We start from the raw sequence: 16,293 nt of genomic DNA, 5'->3' as shown, positions 1-16,293 counted from the left end.
TCTTAAAACAGAGTAGTTAAAAAAAAGGGAGAAATTCACAAAAGAATAAACTGTTGGAGAAAAAAAGTTTGAAGTTTTTACCACCTTTTCTATCTGTAGTTTTGTGTGGCCAAACACTTGCTCTGCCTGGGGCGGTGGGGGTAGTGGCAAGCGTAGACAGAGAGGAACTAAGCCAGACATGGACAAAGGCATGAGCCAAACCAGACAGTCCTGGCCGTTCGATAGGCCAGCAGTGGGTGAGACAGGTCAGCCAGCTGCAGGGGCAGGAAGGGGGGGAAAGGGGCATGGATGTGTGAGGTGTTCATGCATGCGATCGTGACTAGATTCTGAAACTGCCAGCCATTTTCCCAGCTATGCTTTGTGCAATCTAAAGGAATGCATCTCCTCTGAAGCAGTCTTGCCAGAGCCCAATGATAGAAGTGTGATAAATACCACAACATATGGAATCAGAAAATACTGGGATCTGGGGTGGGCAAGAGGGAATGCAGAGGGTGTGGAAATTTTTTAGTGATCTGGAATGTGTTGAGTGACAGGAAGTGCCCCAAGCTCCCCCCCCCCAACTCTTCTCAGTCGCGCCTGCTTTTGTCTAACTCTTGTAATCTACACACTACTGCTTACAAAGCTGTCTGAGTTTAAGACAAAAAGAAACATAAAAGGCTCTCCGTTCCATAGTACCTGCGATATGGAAGGAGTGCAAAAAAAAAGCAGGGCCCTTCTATCTATCCTATCGACATTTTTTCAGGTATACAAGACAAAGATAAAATAGTAATATTCAAAGGATAAATGAGAATTATAACTTAGAGTCTGGCTTCCAAATCTGATTTTTAAAAAATCCTGATTCTGCTATACTTATAAATGTTAAAACTGGTTCCTAATTTGAATAAGGCTTGTTTGGTTAATATGCTGCATTTGAAGTTGTTTCTTTTTCTTTGTATAAATTTGGACTTTTGGGGGAAAATGCAGATAAGTAAAATGCACTAAATATATATATATATATATTTTTTTTCCCTTCATTGGTTAAAAAGCATTTTCAAGGGTTGGTTTCCTAGGAAAAACAGCTCTTTCTTTCTCATTTTTGTATGAATACTATAAAGAGAACTTTATGCCGTAATTAATGTAAGGTAGAAAACTTTTAACAGAAAATAATACAGCGTTCTAGGTGAAAACTTAGCATTTCCCTAAACTTCCATATTATCAACAGAAACACTAAAACTTGGGAGAAAAGTAGCCAAATAACTGAATGGTTAACCCTGCTTTTAGAGGATAAAACGGAAAATTAAGTGTGAATAAAATGATACTTGGGAATGTTTCTACCTCCTACCACAAAGGATGTTAGTGGTCAGCCTAGGAGTTAATCTTTCCAATGTGGCTCTGAGCCTTCATGCCGAGCAGACATTATTCACATGACGATTCGAAAAGTCCATTCATATATCTCACTACCTGGATTTGAATAGAAACCAGACAGCAATTCTTTAGTTCCAGCCACCATTCGCCCCACTGGACAATAGCGATTTGTTAGCACAGAGTCACAGGCTGTGGGACACAAAGCTTGGAGCTGCAGAAAGATGGGGGATTCAGAGAACAGGAAATTACAGGCCCGATGCACTCCTGGCAGCTCTGAGAATACAAAAAAAAAAAAAAAAAAGGCAACACAGAGATGCCATGTTTAAGACCTACTTCTAGCTTTTTTAACCACCTCCAATGTCATAAAAGCTCTATTGTTGGAGTACATAAAGTCACGAGTCCCATGTGCTCTCTTTTCTCACTATAGGGAACTTCATTCAATGCCCTGGCACAGTTAGAAAAATCAAAAGCATCCAAAGTTTATTAGTTGTAAGCTTTGATAGAAAGGAGAAGAATATTTTACAAATAAAATGTCAGAGAAAAAAATATGCTTACTGACACAACTGACATATAATAAAAGTAGTATCTTTTACAAATTATTTCACAAGACCAAAATGAAACCAAATGTTCCAAGACTCCAGGGAAGCAAATTTTTCTTTAAAATATATGAAATCTGTAATTCAATAAAAAGTTTCTTCAGAAGATAAATATCAATTTAAAAACTAATCTTACACAGAACACTTCTGAGTTCTGAGTTGGATTTTGCAAAACAAAGAACTAAAATCAATGCCCTAAGGACTTATTTTGGTATATTAGAATGGAAAACTTTATTTTCTTTTGTTGGTTATCAAATTATTGTAGTTCTCTGGCTAAATTTAGAAATTGCCTCTACTTCTCTCTCTTTAGAATCAAAAAATAAAATTAATGGAATTCTAGGTGAGGGGAGAGACCTAATTCTCTAATCTTAATCAATGAGCACAGGCTCCTGTCCAGACCCTCATGGTGCAACCTGAGCACCACACACCAGAATGGTGTCCATTTCAACAGGAGGAGACCCTACACAAGGAAGTTGTAAATGATTTTGTTCTTCTGGCTTTCTTCTGTGATCCATTAGCAGATCCAAATCCTAAATGATATCATACCGGAAATATTCATTAAATGAGATCATGAATGATCAAAAGGTGCTTTGGAAACACAAATTATTCTACTCTGTTTGGTCCCATGGCTTTAAGACGAACGCCTGCTAAATTTAATGCTGCTGGAAAACAAATCAGCAACTTTTAAACTACCAATTACTGGATCTCTTCAAATTCTATCATTACCCACTAAACACAAGCATTAGTTACGACCTCAAGCTGTGTTGCTGTCCAATACATTAGCCACCAGCTCTATGGGCTATTTTTATTTGAATTAAAATTAATCAAAATTAAATAAAATATTCATTTTTTAAAAAGATTTATTTATTTATTCGGGGGGGGGGGGGGCAGAGACACAGGCAGAGGGAGAAGCAGGCTCCATGCAGGAAGCCCGACCGTGGGACTCGATCCTGGGTCTCCAAGATCACGCCCTGGGCTGCAGATGGCGCTAAACCGCTGAGCCACCCGGGGTTCCCCCCAAAATTCATTTCTTCAGTCACACTAGCCACGTTTCATACACTCAACAGCCCCGTGTAACTACATACTGGACAACACAGATACAGGATATTTCTATCAAAAAGTACTACTGGACAGCAATGATCTAGGCTATGCTCAATCCACAACACCTATCTTCAACTATATATCCAGCTGGACATGAAAGAAATTTATCTCTAAGTAAAAAATATAATGACAAGTAAAACAAGGCAGCTAGCACCATGATACCTGAGGTATATCTAAAAAGCATTTTGAAACCAAAGGTTTCTTTTTTTCTTGGTCCATAATAAAGAGGTTATGAAGAACATTAAGGCAGTAGAGGCAGACAAGAGTGGCCAAAGTAATTAAAATGTTCCAGAATAGGGGGATCCCTGGGTGGCGCAGCGGTTTGGCGCCTGCCTTTGGCCCGGGGCGCGATCCTGGAGACCCAGGATCGAATCCCACATCGGGCTCCCAGCATGGAGCCTGCTTCTCCCTCTGCCTGTGTCTCTGCCTCTCTGTCTCTCTCTGTGTGACTATCATGAATAAATAAATAAAATCTTTAAAAAAAAAAAAATGTTCCAGAATAGTACTTATTAACAAAAAGTTCTTCCTAGAGGGCACCTAAGTGGCTCAGTCAGTTAAGCATCTAACTCTTGATATCAGCTCAGGTCTTGATCTCAGGGTTGTGAGTTCAAGCGCCATATTGGACAGCTTGGAGTATACTTAAAAACAAAAAATAAAATTAAGGGCAAAAAGTTCTTCCTAAACATATGAAGCAAATAATTCCATAGTCTCCTTTACATTACTGTCATGGACAAATGAAACAGCAAAGAACAAGGGGCTTGAAGTCCGTCAGACCTGGGTTTGATTACCAGTATCTACCCTACTAGCTAGAAAATATTAGGCAAATTAATCCACCTCTCTGAGATTTAGTATCCTTCTCTACAAAATGGATAAATAGCCAACCTGCATGATATATGGAAGGACTCACAATGAAGTACATAGAGCATCCAGAGTAAGGTGCTAGGCATGTAGTGGGAATTTTAAAAAGGGTACCTATTATTTATTATTATATTTCCCCCCCTAAATCTTCATAATGTGACTCGCTATAGATTGACAGATACTATTAAACACACGAAATAAACTATTATAAACAGGTATCCTAAAATACTAACGCTGGCCACTCAGTAAATCAACTGGAATAAAATGGAAATATTTGTATGCCAGAGAGCTTTCCCCAGCCAAAATGTGACAATGCTGCTCCATGTATCCTGGCTTTTTTACTACAACAATCTCATGTCTTACTTGGCTCAAATAACAAGCATGGTCCCTGTGTGTTCAGAGTCATGTATTTATCTAGGCTTAGGTTTTATATAGAAGGAGTATTCTATAGCTAAAAAGTAAACTCTACCAAGGGATGCATACATTGTTAGGTGAATATTTAAAAATGGCTTCCAAATAGGGAACCTGGGATGTCTATTCAAGAAAATGGAAAAAGGGGATGCATGGGTGGCTCAGCAGTTAAGCGTCTGCCTTTGGCTCAGGGTACAGGGGCCTGGGGATCAAGTCCCACATGGGGCTTCCTGTGAGAAGCCTGCTTCTCCCTCTGCCTAGGTCTCTGCCTCCTCTCTTTCATTTGTGTCTAAAATATTTTAAAAAAACAAGACAGGAAATGGAAATGGTTATTTTAGAAATGCAATGATAACCTCATTCTCCCTTGCTGAAATGACTAAAGCACAGAGAAAAACTGTAGATAGAAATCTTTTTTTCAAGTATTAAACTGAGGCTTTTTTTTTCAAGGAATTTTTTTTTTAAGATTTTATTTATTTATTCATGAGAGACACGGAGACAGAGAGGCAGAGACACAGGCAGAGAGAGAAGCAGGCTCCATGCAGGGAGCCTGATGTGGGACTCGATCCCAGGACTCCAGGACTACGCCCTGGGCCAAAGGCAGATGCTTAACTCTGAGCCATCCAGGGATCCCCTTCAAGGAATATTTAAATAACTCAGTATAATAATAACGAACTGGTAAAACATCCGATGCCTTATTGCCTCTAATTATTGTGAACTGGGTATCTGGTCAAGACCAGATGTAATGAGTGGTGTCTCTCCAAGGCTTTAGTGGTTTAAAAAAAAAAAAAAATCCAAGTGATTCCATCATGACCATGTCTTACCTTTCAAATCTACCATCAAATAAATTGGACATGACAAACATGGATATGAAGTTCTTAAATTCTGATGTCATTCTCAATATATCCTATGCCTGCTAAGATGCAAGAATCAGGGGTTTTAGTGTCAAGTGAACATGGGTAGGTCGGAATCCTAGCTCTGATACTTATTTACTACAGGATCCTAAATAAGTCAATTCCTCTCTTTGTCTCAGACTCTTCATGGATAAGATATGAATATTAAAGCCTTCCTGCCAATCGTTTTAAAGCTCAAGGATCATACATAAAATATCTTGAACATCCTGGCACATGGAAACCACTCATAAACATGTCAATTCTGTGAACACATGTAAGGTCCTGAGATCCAGTTCATTGTCTGGCTCTTCCCAAACATGAATGGAAGCAGAAGGGCTCTAGGCTGATTTATAGCACAGGCCATTATCGGTTTAAATTTTAATTAGAATATAGGATGCCCAGGTAGCTTAGCGATTATGCGTCTGCCTTTGGCTCAGAGCATGATTCTGGAGTCCTGGGATCCACACTGGGCTCCCTGCATGGAGCCTGCTTTTCCCTCTGCCTGTGTCTCTGCCTCTCTATCTCTCTGTATCTTTCATGAATAAATAAAATATTTTTAAAAATAAATTTTAATTAAAATAAGCATGAAGAGGGATCCCTGGGTGGCACAGCGGTTTGGCGCCTGCCTTTGGCCCAGGGCGCGATCCTGGAGACCCGGGATCGAATCCCACATCGGGCTCCCGTTGCATGGAGCCTGCTTCTCCCTCTGCCTGTGTCTCTGCGCCTCTCTCTCTCTCTCTGTGACTATCATAAATAAATAAAAATTAAAAAAAGAATTAAAATAAGCATGAAGATAAAAACTGTCAACACTGCACAAAGAATTTCAAGTCCCAGAAACAAATATTAGGGGCACTTGAGTGGCTCAGCTAAGCATCCAACTGTAGGTTTCGGCTCAGGTCATAATCTCAGGTTTGTGAGATTGTGCCCTGCAGCGGCTCCAGGTTTAGTGCAGAGTTTGCTTAATAGTCTCTCTCTCTCCCTCTACCTCTGCCCCTCCCCGTCCCTGCATTCTCTCTAAAATAAACAAATCTTTTTTAAAAAAAGAAACATAGATAATAAAATGGTTGAAAAAATACAGGATAACTATCTGGAACCTCAGATTTTAATATTATAAGATATAATTCAATATTGATACTAATTTGATGATATTAAATACATAAGAAACATTTTCTTAAATTAAGAAATAATACTTCTTTTTGGAATAAGATTTCCACTCATCCTTCTTGGTGATTAAAACAAAAATATGGAAGTTCTAAACTACTGCCTCTCATTGAGAAAACAGTCTCCTGCAGGTAAGGGAAAGAAAATTCGTATCTTTTTTTTTTTTTTGAAAATTCATATCTTTTTAAAATCAAAGCCATAAAAAGATTTCCTGGGTAATCCTACTACCAGACTGTAGACTAATTACTACTATCTGTAGACTAATTTTAAAGTTGAAAATAATCCAGTTGAACTAGAAATAGTATGTGTTTCTTATTTTCTTAAATAAAAATGTTGGACATGACACGTAACCTTTAGAGTAAAGAGAGTAGTAGAGTAAGAAGAAGGAGGAGAAGAAAAACAAGAACAAGAACTATAAGGGAGATAGTGAGGTATAGTTAAGACATCTGAAAAGGTAGATTTACCTCCCAGAAATGGGCTGGATTAGATAGAGGATATCAAATCTCACCTGAGCCATTATCAAGCTAGGTGACTTTTAAAAAGTCCTCTCTAAGTCCTTGTTATGAGTAGTGGGGAAAAAAACAAAAACAAACAAACAAAAAACACCAAACCAGGAGCACCTGGGTGGCTCAGTGGTTGAGAGTCTGCCTTCTGCTCAGGTCATGATCCTGGGATCCTAGGATCCTAGGATCCTGGGATGGAGTCCCGCATCAGGCTCCCCAAGGGAACCTGTTTCTCCCTCTGCCTATGTCTCTGCCTCTGTGTCTCTCTCATGAATAAATAAATAAAATCTTTTAAAAATTAAAAAAAAATTCATACTAGAGGCTAATGGATAGATAGTACTTAGAGGTGAGAAATTTATACTTACAAGAGTGTATTCAAATTCAGTCTAGCAAAGCCTCAGTTACCATAAAAGGTTTTATAAGATTGCTTAAAGTAGATAGATAAGACAGACAAGAAAGATAGCTTTATTTAAAAGATAGATAAGATAAATTGGATTGCAAAGATTTCCATGGACGCCATTAACATACACAAAGAAATGACAAAAGGTAACCAAAGGAAAAGTTCCTTAGCAGGCAGTGTTTTTGAGTTCTTACTAAATGCTGATCAACAGATCTAGTCATTCATCTAACAAATATTAACTTCCCAATATGTATCATACACAGTGTTAGACCTAGGTTGAGTGATGAACAAAATAGATATATTAGCTGCCCTTGTGAGGCTGACTATAAACTAAGAAGACCATGGCTAGAAGCTCTATCATTTAAAAAGTGGCAGGGATCTAAGAAACTTTGAGAATGAATCCAGTGATTTTTGGGAAAGTGCCCAGCCATCTGTTGAAGCTGAACTAACACAGTCCATAAGAACAGGAAGAATGCACTCTCAGCTCTGTTTGATTCAAGTGAAGAGTTACATTAAACTACAAGATCCTAATGGTTTTTAAACCATTAAGCACATGAAATACCTTGAAACACACAGGCTGGTTTAAAATGACTATTACTCAGATCTGTGGTAAACCATATCTCATGCAAAAACTGTCTCCTTTTAATGGATGATTAAGAACAAGATAATTTCTGCAGGGGAGACAGTAAAAGGGTATAGGCAAGACATTCCAGGAGATCATGATACACTGGAGCATTAAATATGATATATATTGCCTTCACCCCTTTCCCTAATATTATGTTTGTAACATTTACCATTCCTTCAATGCCACGTGCTTTGACCATCATGATTACATAGCTAGTGTACTCAGAGTACTCAACCCATGACTCAGCTAGTGTTTAGCAACCAAGAATATTTGAGACATGCACAATAAATATGAAGAGAAGATAAGGCTAGAGTCACAACTAGGCTTCTGTAATCATTCATCTTAAAAACTAGAACCACTTATGCTTACAAGGAGCCTAAATATTAACCTTTCTTCTAATTGGAATTTAGTATTCACTGTCACAGACCTATAAAAAGAAGTTGCTGTTTCCAATGAAATAAAGTATATCCACATACCACAATGGTAGAATGTTATTTCTACAAAACCTGAGGTTCCCAATGTTCCAATCAGGAAATTCCCAATCTAGTCTCTTGGTATTTACAGAACCTGAGTTTCTACCTACATTTTTTTCATTGGTAAAGATTTGGTATCATGTGTCTTTTGCTTTTTCTTTGTTCAATATCAAAACAAAGTCATGTGAAAAAGAGATCTGGTAGATGTACTCAGAACAAATTAGGAAAGTTATATTAAAAAAGAGGATCCGGGGATCCCTGGGTGGCGCAGTGGTTTGGCGCCTGCCTTTGGCCCAGGGCGCGATCCGGGAGACCCTGGATCGAATCCCATGTCGGGCTCCCGGTGCATGGAGCCTGTTTCTCCCTCTGCCTGTGTCTCTGCCCCCCTCTCTCTCTCTCTGTGTGACTATCATAAATAAATAAAAATTAAAAAAAAAAAAAAAAAAAAAGAGGATCCGAATCTGATCATCTGTTATTATGACCCAGATTTTGGTATAAGTACCTCCACTTGGCTAACAGCATTATATTTTGTCAGGTTCATTTCTCTATATAAATTCTGTATTACTAGAAAAGAACAATTTCTTTTGCTTGGCCACTCACTTAGAAGCTTCTAGGTATACAGCTCATTCATTTGAAGGATATATGTTGAGTGGTTAGTACATGACAACTCCTGTTCTAGGAACTAGATACACACTAGGAAACAAGACAAAGGTCCTATCCTTGGGCACTGTAGTCACAGACTTGAATCTAGTCTCAGCTTGAGCACTTGCTGACTGTGCGACCCTAGACAAATCTCTCTCTGAACCACAGGTACCTCCCTCTACAGGGGAAAAAGGGGAATGTAATACAACTTTCACAGAGCTGTTGTGAGTTATGTTTGTCAGTGTCTGATTTAGTGCCTAAAACACCACAGATGCTTGACAAATAGTAGCTACGGTTTTACAAATAGATATTACTATTATTCATCCTGCTTTAATATTCATCTTTTTTAGAATAACCCTAGTTTTTTAAAATAACAGGTTTCAAAGGCTTAAATGTATCTAAAATCTTTGTTAACAGCTAAGCAGAATAAGCCATTTATAGATGAAATACTACTTCTGATTATTAAAGAGCTCCTGGCTGCATATGCTAAACACAAGATAGCAAAAGTATAGAAGAAAAATACTTTGAAGCTGGCATATAGTGAAGTTGATTCACTATATCTATAGTGAAATGAGGGTCACAGATTTCAAAGGGTAAGACACTTTATCACTAGTAGTATTACTACTTCAGCTAATTTAATCAGAAATTGTATAGAAGAAACATATTTAAAAGACTCAGAATCTAAAAAAAAAAAAAAAGACTCAGAATCTTGGGGTGTCTGAGTGGGTCAGTAGGTTAAGCAACTGCCTTCAGCTGAGATCATGATCCCAGAGTCCCAGGATCAAGCCTTGTCTTGCATCAAGCTCCCTCATCAAGCTGAGAGTCTGCTCCTGCCTCTCCTCTGCATACTGCTCCCCCATGCTTATGCTCTCTGTCAAATAAATAAATAAAATCTTAAAAAAAAAAATTCAGGATCTCAAGTTTACCACAGCCATCAAAAAAGGCATAGAAAGCATGTCTTTCCTCTAAAGATTATTACAAAAGTCTCATAAAGAAACTTCTCTGAAGGCAAATTCCTAGCTGACTGCAGTGATATACTTTATAAAATAACTTATTTTTCATCTTATAAAAAGAGTATGTTTACTGCAGGTAGACTGGGAAGCATAAAAACTATGAACCTAAAAAAGTCATTCATAATCTATCTAAAGAAAACCATTGTCAATATTTAATAAATGCCTTCTAGTCTTATTTTGTAGTTATTTAACATATTAGTGATTTTTTAAAGACTCTAGTAGTTTTTCTGTCATTATACATATGTGATCTATATAAAAATCTACATAATAAAGAAAAAGGAAATGAAAACTTGTCATCCACAATTCTACCCACAGAGAAAATCCTTATTAATATATTGATATAGCTCATATGAAATGAAATCAATTCTCTATAGTTTTCTGATTCTGATTTGTTCACATGTAAGTATTTGTATGAAGTCATTAAAATGACTTTGTAGGGAAGCCTGGATGGCTCAGTGGTTAAGCGTCTGCCTTTGGCTCAGGGCGTGATCCCAGAGTCCCAGGATCAGGTCCCACATTGGGATCCCTGCATGGAGCCTGCTTCTCCCTCTGCCTGTCTCCTCTCTCTCTCTCTCTCTCTCTCTCTCTCTCTCTCTCTCTCATAAGTAAATAAATAAAATCTTTTAAAAATAAAATAAAATGACTTTTTAGATATCCAGGTAGCTTCCACTTATTCTTTATCATAAATCCTGTAGCAAACATTTTTTTTTCTAAGGGATCCCTGAGTGGCTCAGCAGTTTAGTGTCTGCCTTCGGCCCAGTGCATGATCTTGGGAGTCCCGGGATCGAACCCCACATCGGGCTCCTTGCATGGAGCCTGCTTCTCCCACTGCCTGTGTCTCTGTCTCTCTGTGTCTCTCATGAATAAATAAACAAAATCTTTAAAAAAAAAAATTGTGTTTTGGTTTTTTTTTTAAGATTTTATTTATTTACTCATGAGAGATGCAGAGAGAGAGAGAGAGAGAGAGAGAGAAAGAGGCAGAGACACAGGCAGAGGGAGAAGCAGGCTCCATGCAGGGAGCCTGATGTGGGACATGATCCCGGGATGCCAGGATCACGCCCTGGGCCAAAGGCAGGCACCAAACTGCTGAGCCACTCAGGCGTCCCTGTAGCAAACATATTTATACAAATATCACTGTCCACATTTCTGATTTTTTTTTTTTGGTCTAATTTACTCTTGCCAACAGAGACTGATACCACTTGTCTCACCCTGAGCTCACAAATACTGAGAATGTGCTATACATAGTTAGCTGCCACCTAAATACAATAAAGTTTGTTCAATAATGAAAAGAAAGGTTTTTTAAGATTTATAATTTATTTTGAGTGAGAGAAAGTGCATGCTTGAGTGGGGGAAGGGGTAAAGGGAGTGGGGGAGAGAGAGAGAGAGAGAGAGATAGAGAGAGAATGAATCTCCAGCAGACTCCCCACTGAGCAAGGAGCCCAATTCAGAGCTTGATCTCAAGACCTTGAGATCATGACCCAAGCTGAAGTCAGCTGCTTAACCGACTGAACCACCCAGGCGCCCCAAGGGAAGAGAGTTTTATTTTTATTTTTTTAAAGATTCATTTATTTATTCATGACAGAGACACACAGAGAGAGGCAGAGACATAGGCAGAGGGAGAAGCAGGCTCCATGCACCGGGAGCCCGACGTGGGATTCGATCCCGGGTCTTCAGGATCACACCCTGGGCCAAAGGCAGGTGCCAAACCGCTGCGCCACCCAGGGATCCCCTGAGAAGAGAGTTTTAAAGGAAAACTTCAAATAGGGAAGAAACTAGAAGGCTCTCCATAGTAAATGAAATAGACATCCCTAAACATGCTGAGCAACTGACAGAAATCTTGAAAACCTTCCAACAGGACACAGGGAAATTTATCATCAGGTTCCAAAAGTCACACACACAAAAACAAATCAATTCAAAACAAAACAAAAAAATGCTCAATCTCATGGATGTGTTTTGTTACTTGAAAACAATGCCACGAATCAAGAATCAGTTCTACCTTTGAGATAAAAATGAAATGGGTATTGATAAATTGAGATGGACAAAAAAGCCATTGTTTTCATACTGAAATTATTTTCATATTTTAGGAGCAAAAATATAAATATGGAAATATATTTTTCGTGTCCCAAATGTAACAGAAAATTCTATAAATTCTTACCAAGACAAGAAGATCACCAAGAATATAATTTATTCAAAAAATCTTTATGGAATGACAACTTTGTTTCAGGTACTTTAATGCAGTTGTTAGTAAGAGTTCTTTCCTCAAAAAAGCTTGCCTTTAGAATCCTTCACAATCTGGCCCTTTAAAATGTAACATTTGGGGACGCCTGGGTGGCTCAGTGGTTGAGTGTCTGCCTTTGGCCCAGGGTGTGATCCCGGAGTCCCAGAATTGAGTCCCACATCTGGCTCCCTGCATGAAGCCTGCTTCTCCCTCTATGTTTCGGACTCTCTCTCTCTTCTGACTCTCTCTCTCTCTGTCTCTCATAAATAAATAAATAAGATCTTTTTTTTCTTTTTTTTTTAATTTTTTTTTTTTTTTTGTGATAGTCACAGAGAGAGAGAGAGAGGCAGAGACATAGGCAGAGGGAGAAGCAGGCTCCATGCACCGGGAGCCCGACGTGGGATTCGATCCCGGGTCTCCAGGATCGCGCCCTGGGCCAAAGGCAGGCGCCAAACTGCTGCGCCACCCAGGGATCCCAGTAAATAAAATCTTAAAGAAAAAAAATGTAACGTCTGCCCTAACTGTTGAAATGTCATATATCTCAGGCCATGACTAAAAAAGAAAATGACACTATACTGAGTGATCAATTTAAAAATCAAAATTCTTTGAGAGGGAAAAACAAAACAACCAAAGTCATATTATCCAATTGAATAGATTCTACTCACTTGGCTTCACACCAGCACATAGTGATGTTTACCCAAGTACCTACAGTCAAGAGGAATTCAAATATTGACAGAAGAAAAAAAACTTCACTTTCCACAAAATAACAAAACTATCATTTTTAATTTCTTTGAACTTCCCCTGGAAATCCTGCTTAACTTGAGTCTTACAAGAAGGATTTCTCCTTAACAGAAAATAATGCTCCCAGTTTCCTGCACATAACTGTACCACATAGGAAAGAAACTGTCACAGTAACTTCATCCTCCAGAAATAAAAACTGATCAGCTCAATGTAAGAGGTCAGACTTTTTTAAAAAATTTATTTATTCACGAGAGACACGGGGGGGGGGGGGGGGGGGGGGGGGCGGGGGCGGGGACAGAGACACAGGTAAAAGGAGAAGCAGGCTTCCTGCGGGGAGCCTGATGTGGGACTCGATCCCCAGACCCCAGGATCAGAACCTGAGCTGAAGGCAGATCTTCACTACTAAGCCATCCAAGTATCCCAAAAGGTCAGACTTCTGATAAACTTCTGCATCTGCTAAAAGACTTTGATTCTTGCATATACCTTGTATGTTTCAGAAATACACCATCTCCAAATAATAGCAAGTAACATTTTATCAAGGGCCTACTAAATGTCAGGCCCTAGGTAATACTTTTCTAAACATGACATTTTATAATCGAAACCACCCCCAAAAATCTGATACTATTATCAGCACTAGCCTTTATTTTATTGATGAAGATAGTGAAGCTGGAAAGAAATTATTTGTCCATTGTCAAAAGTGCTAGGAAACAATAGAGTCCAGATGTGAATGCAGATAACTGCCTCTTAGGGACCTGTTCATTTTGCTACAGCAGTCTGATTTTCCATGGTTTGGTGGTACTTTTTCCTTCCTTTAAATTTTTTCCTGTTAGAGACTAGATAAATTTTTTTCTCTGACTTTGAAAAGAACTAATTTCCAAGATCACAAGAACATGGACAGTATAATTTCGCAAACGATGAAAATAGATTTCTGGATGTGACCAAGTGTATACAGTCTAAATTATGCATGGAACTTCTAAAAATAGCTAGATATTATTTATTAGGCTTAAATGCTTCAGAAAAAGTAGAAAAACTATGATTTCTTTTAAAAAGTTACTGAAGTATGAACAATTTAGTCTGATTTGGAGAAATACAGTATTTATTAAGAGACTACAGTTTCCATTGTGTCAATGCTCTGTGCCAATATTATAATGTTATTTGTAAGAATTTATAATTTTTTAAAAGATTTTATTTATTTGAGAGAGAGTGGGAGTACAAGTAGGGGGGAGGGGTAGAAGAAGAAGTAGACTTCCTGAGAGCCAGATGGGGTACTCAATCCCAGTACCTTGGGATCATGACCCAAGCCAACGGCAGACACCTAACTGACTGAGCCACCTAGGGGCCTAGAATTTATAATATCTTTAAAAAAAATGCATCTCTACATTATCACATGTGAATGTGAAAGCCCTTAGTAAGTGGTAGAGCAAAATTATCATTAATGTTATATTAAAGCATTCATTCTGCCTTAAAATAGTTCCTAGGGGTGCCTGGGTAGCTCAGTCAGTTAAGCATTCGCTTTTGGCTCAGGTCATAATCCCAGGGTCCTGGGATCAAGCCCTGAGTTGGGGGGGGCTCAGGTCCCTGCTCAGCTGGAAGCTTGCTTTTCCTCCTCCCCCTCCCCCCAATGTGCTCGCTCTCAATCTCTCAAATACATAAAAAATTCAAAATTAATTAAATAAAGTAGTTCTGGAGGGTGAGGGTGAATGGGTGATGGGCACTGAGGGGGGCACTTGACGGGATAAGCACTGGGTGTTATTCTGTATGTTGGCAAATTGAACACCAATAAAAAATAAATTTATTATTAAAAAAAATTAAGTAGTTCTTAAACATTTATAATTACCTTTTCTTTTCTTTAAAAAAAAAAAAAAAATCCTAGGATCATGACCTGAGCCAAAGGCAGATGCTCAATTAACTGAGCCACCCAGCAGTTCTTAAATGAGAGTTTTATTTATTTTTTTAAAAAGATTTTATTTTATTTATTCATGAGAGACAGAGAGAGAGACACAGAGGGAGAAGCAGGCTTCACACGGAGCCAGACACAAGACTGGATCTCAGGACTCCAGGATCATGCCCTGGGCTGAAGGCAGGTGCTAAACTGCTGAGCCACCCAGGCATTCCCCTAAATGAGAGTTTTAAATGACAAAATGCTCAACACAGAGTAGTATTCAATTATTGTTAGTTCTCTTCCCTTTAGAGAGGTTTCTTTTTTTTTCTCTCTCTCTCTATAAGAGTCAGACAGATGTCTAAGTTTGCTGGTGGATAAGGCCTATATAGGAACAAGGACTGCACTGACCAAAACATAATTAGAAATCACTTGGGTTCTTAGTAGGTTTGGGATTAGTCTTTTGTTATTCCTTCAGTCATGCTTTTTAAAATCATTCAATAACAATATAATTCATTCAAAGAATCACTGAGCACCTATGTGGCAGCAAGCCAAGCACAAAAATGCCTTAAACCTCATAAGGAGATCACAGTCTCGTAGTAGGGACAAACCTTACACATATAACATATGGTGTTCTACATATAGTGTTCTAAGTGCTATGATAAAGAAAAGCCCAGGATTAAGGAAGTCCAAAGTAAAAGCACTTAACCTGGTAAGGGGAAGACAACTTGGAGGAGGAACACCTGAGATGAGACCTGAAAGATACATAGAATTTATAGAAAAGAAAAAGATAAGGAGCTTTTCAGGCACAAGAAATAGTAAGGGCAAGAGTACTGCCAGAAGAGACCAAATCATATATTCAAGAAACCATATATGCAATGTGGCTGGAGCTCCAGGGAAACAGAGAAGTCTGATAAGGCAGGGAGAGATTTCCTTTGTCAAGATCAAGCTGTGAAACTCATTCCAACCCTATGCAGTAATTCACTCAACTTGTATAAAGAGGGTTACTTCAGTCCCATTTGAGAGTCTAACGTGCTAGTTTGTCCTCAACCTAAATAGCTTTAAAAAAAAAAAGAACATACAACATACTTGGTTTTATGATGGGTATGTGAGCTCCAAACACTAATTACTTTCCATCAAACAGTCAGGAAATGCTGCTGCTTGAGAAACCAAAAAGTTATCTGAACTGGGTAATTACTGAAATATGTATAGCTCCTCAAGATGTCCAAACTTCTCTGGCAGACTCTTACTTTGTTGACTCATAGGTTAAGTACATAGCAGGCCCTCAATAAACACTTAATTAAATTACAGTAAGAGAGAAAGAGAGAGACCTTTAATGTATTCTTTATTAAAGGGCCAAGTGAAATGAAGACTTTAAAAAAAAAATTCCCTATCATTTTTTTCCCTTTCACGGGAATTTGGTCAGCATATTTCTTAA

At 38.5% G+C, this 16,293-nt stretch overlaps 1 protein-coding gene and 1 long non-coding RNA gene across 2 annotated transcripts in view; one reads left to right on the top strand and one right to left on the bottom strand.

Moving 5' to 3' along the window:
* Positions 1-16,293, bottom strand: part of NR6A1 (nuclear receptor subfamily 6 group A member 1) — a 221,878-nt gene that overhangs the window by 110,150 nt on the left and 95,435 nt on the right. The gene's annotated exons all lie outside the window — the stretch shown is intronic.
* Positions 1-16,293, top strand: part of LOC102152471 — a 71,543-nt gene that overhangs the window by 636 nt on the left and 54,614 nt on the right. The gene's annotated exons all lie outside the window — the stretch shown is intronic.

The sequence above is a fragment of the Canis lupus genome, chromosome 9 (assembly GCF_011100685.1).
Source record: "Canis lupus familiaris isolate Mischka breed German Shepherd chromosome 9, alternate assembly UU_Cfam_GSD_1.0, whole genome shotgun sequence".
In the NCBI taxonomy this organism is placed as follows: domain Eukaryota; kingdom Metazoa; phylum Chordata; class Mammalia; order Carnivora; family Canidae; genus Canis; species Canis lupus.
Note: the sequence above shows the minus strand (reverse complement) of the source record. Positions and strands in the feature narration are given on the sequence as shown.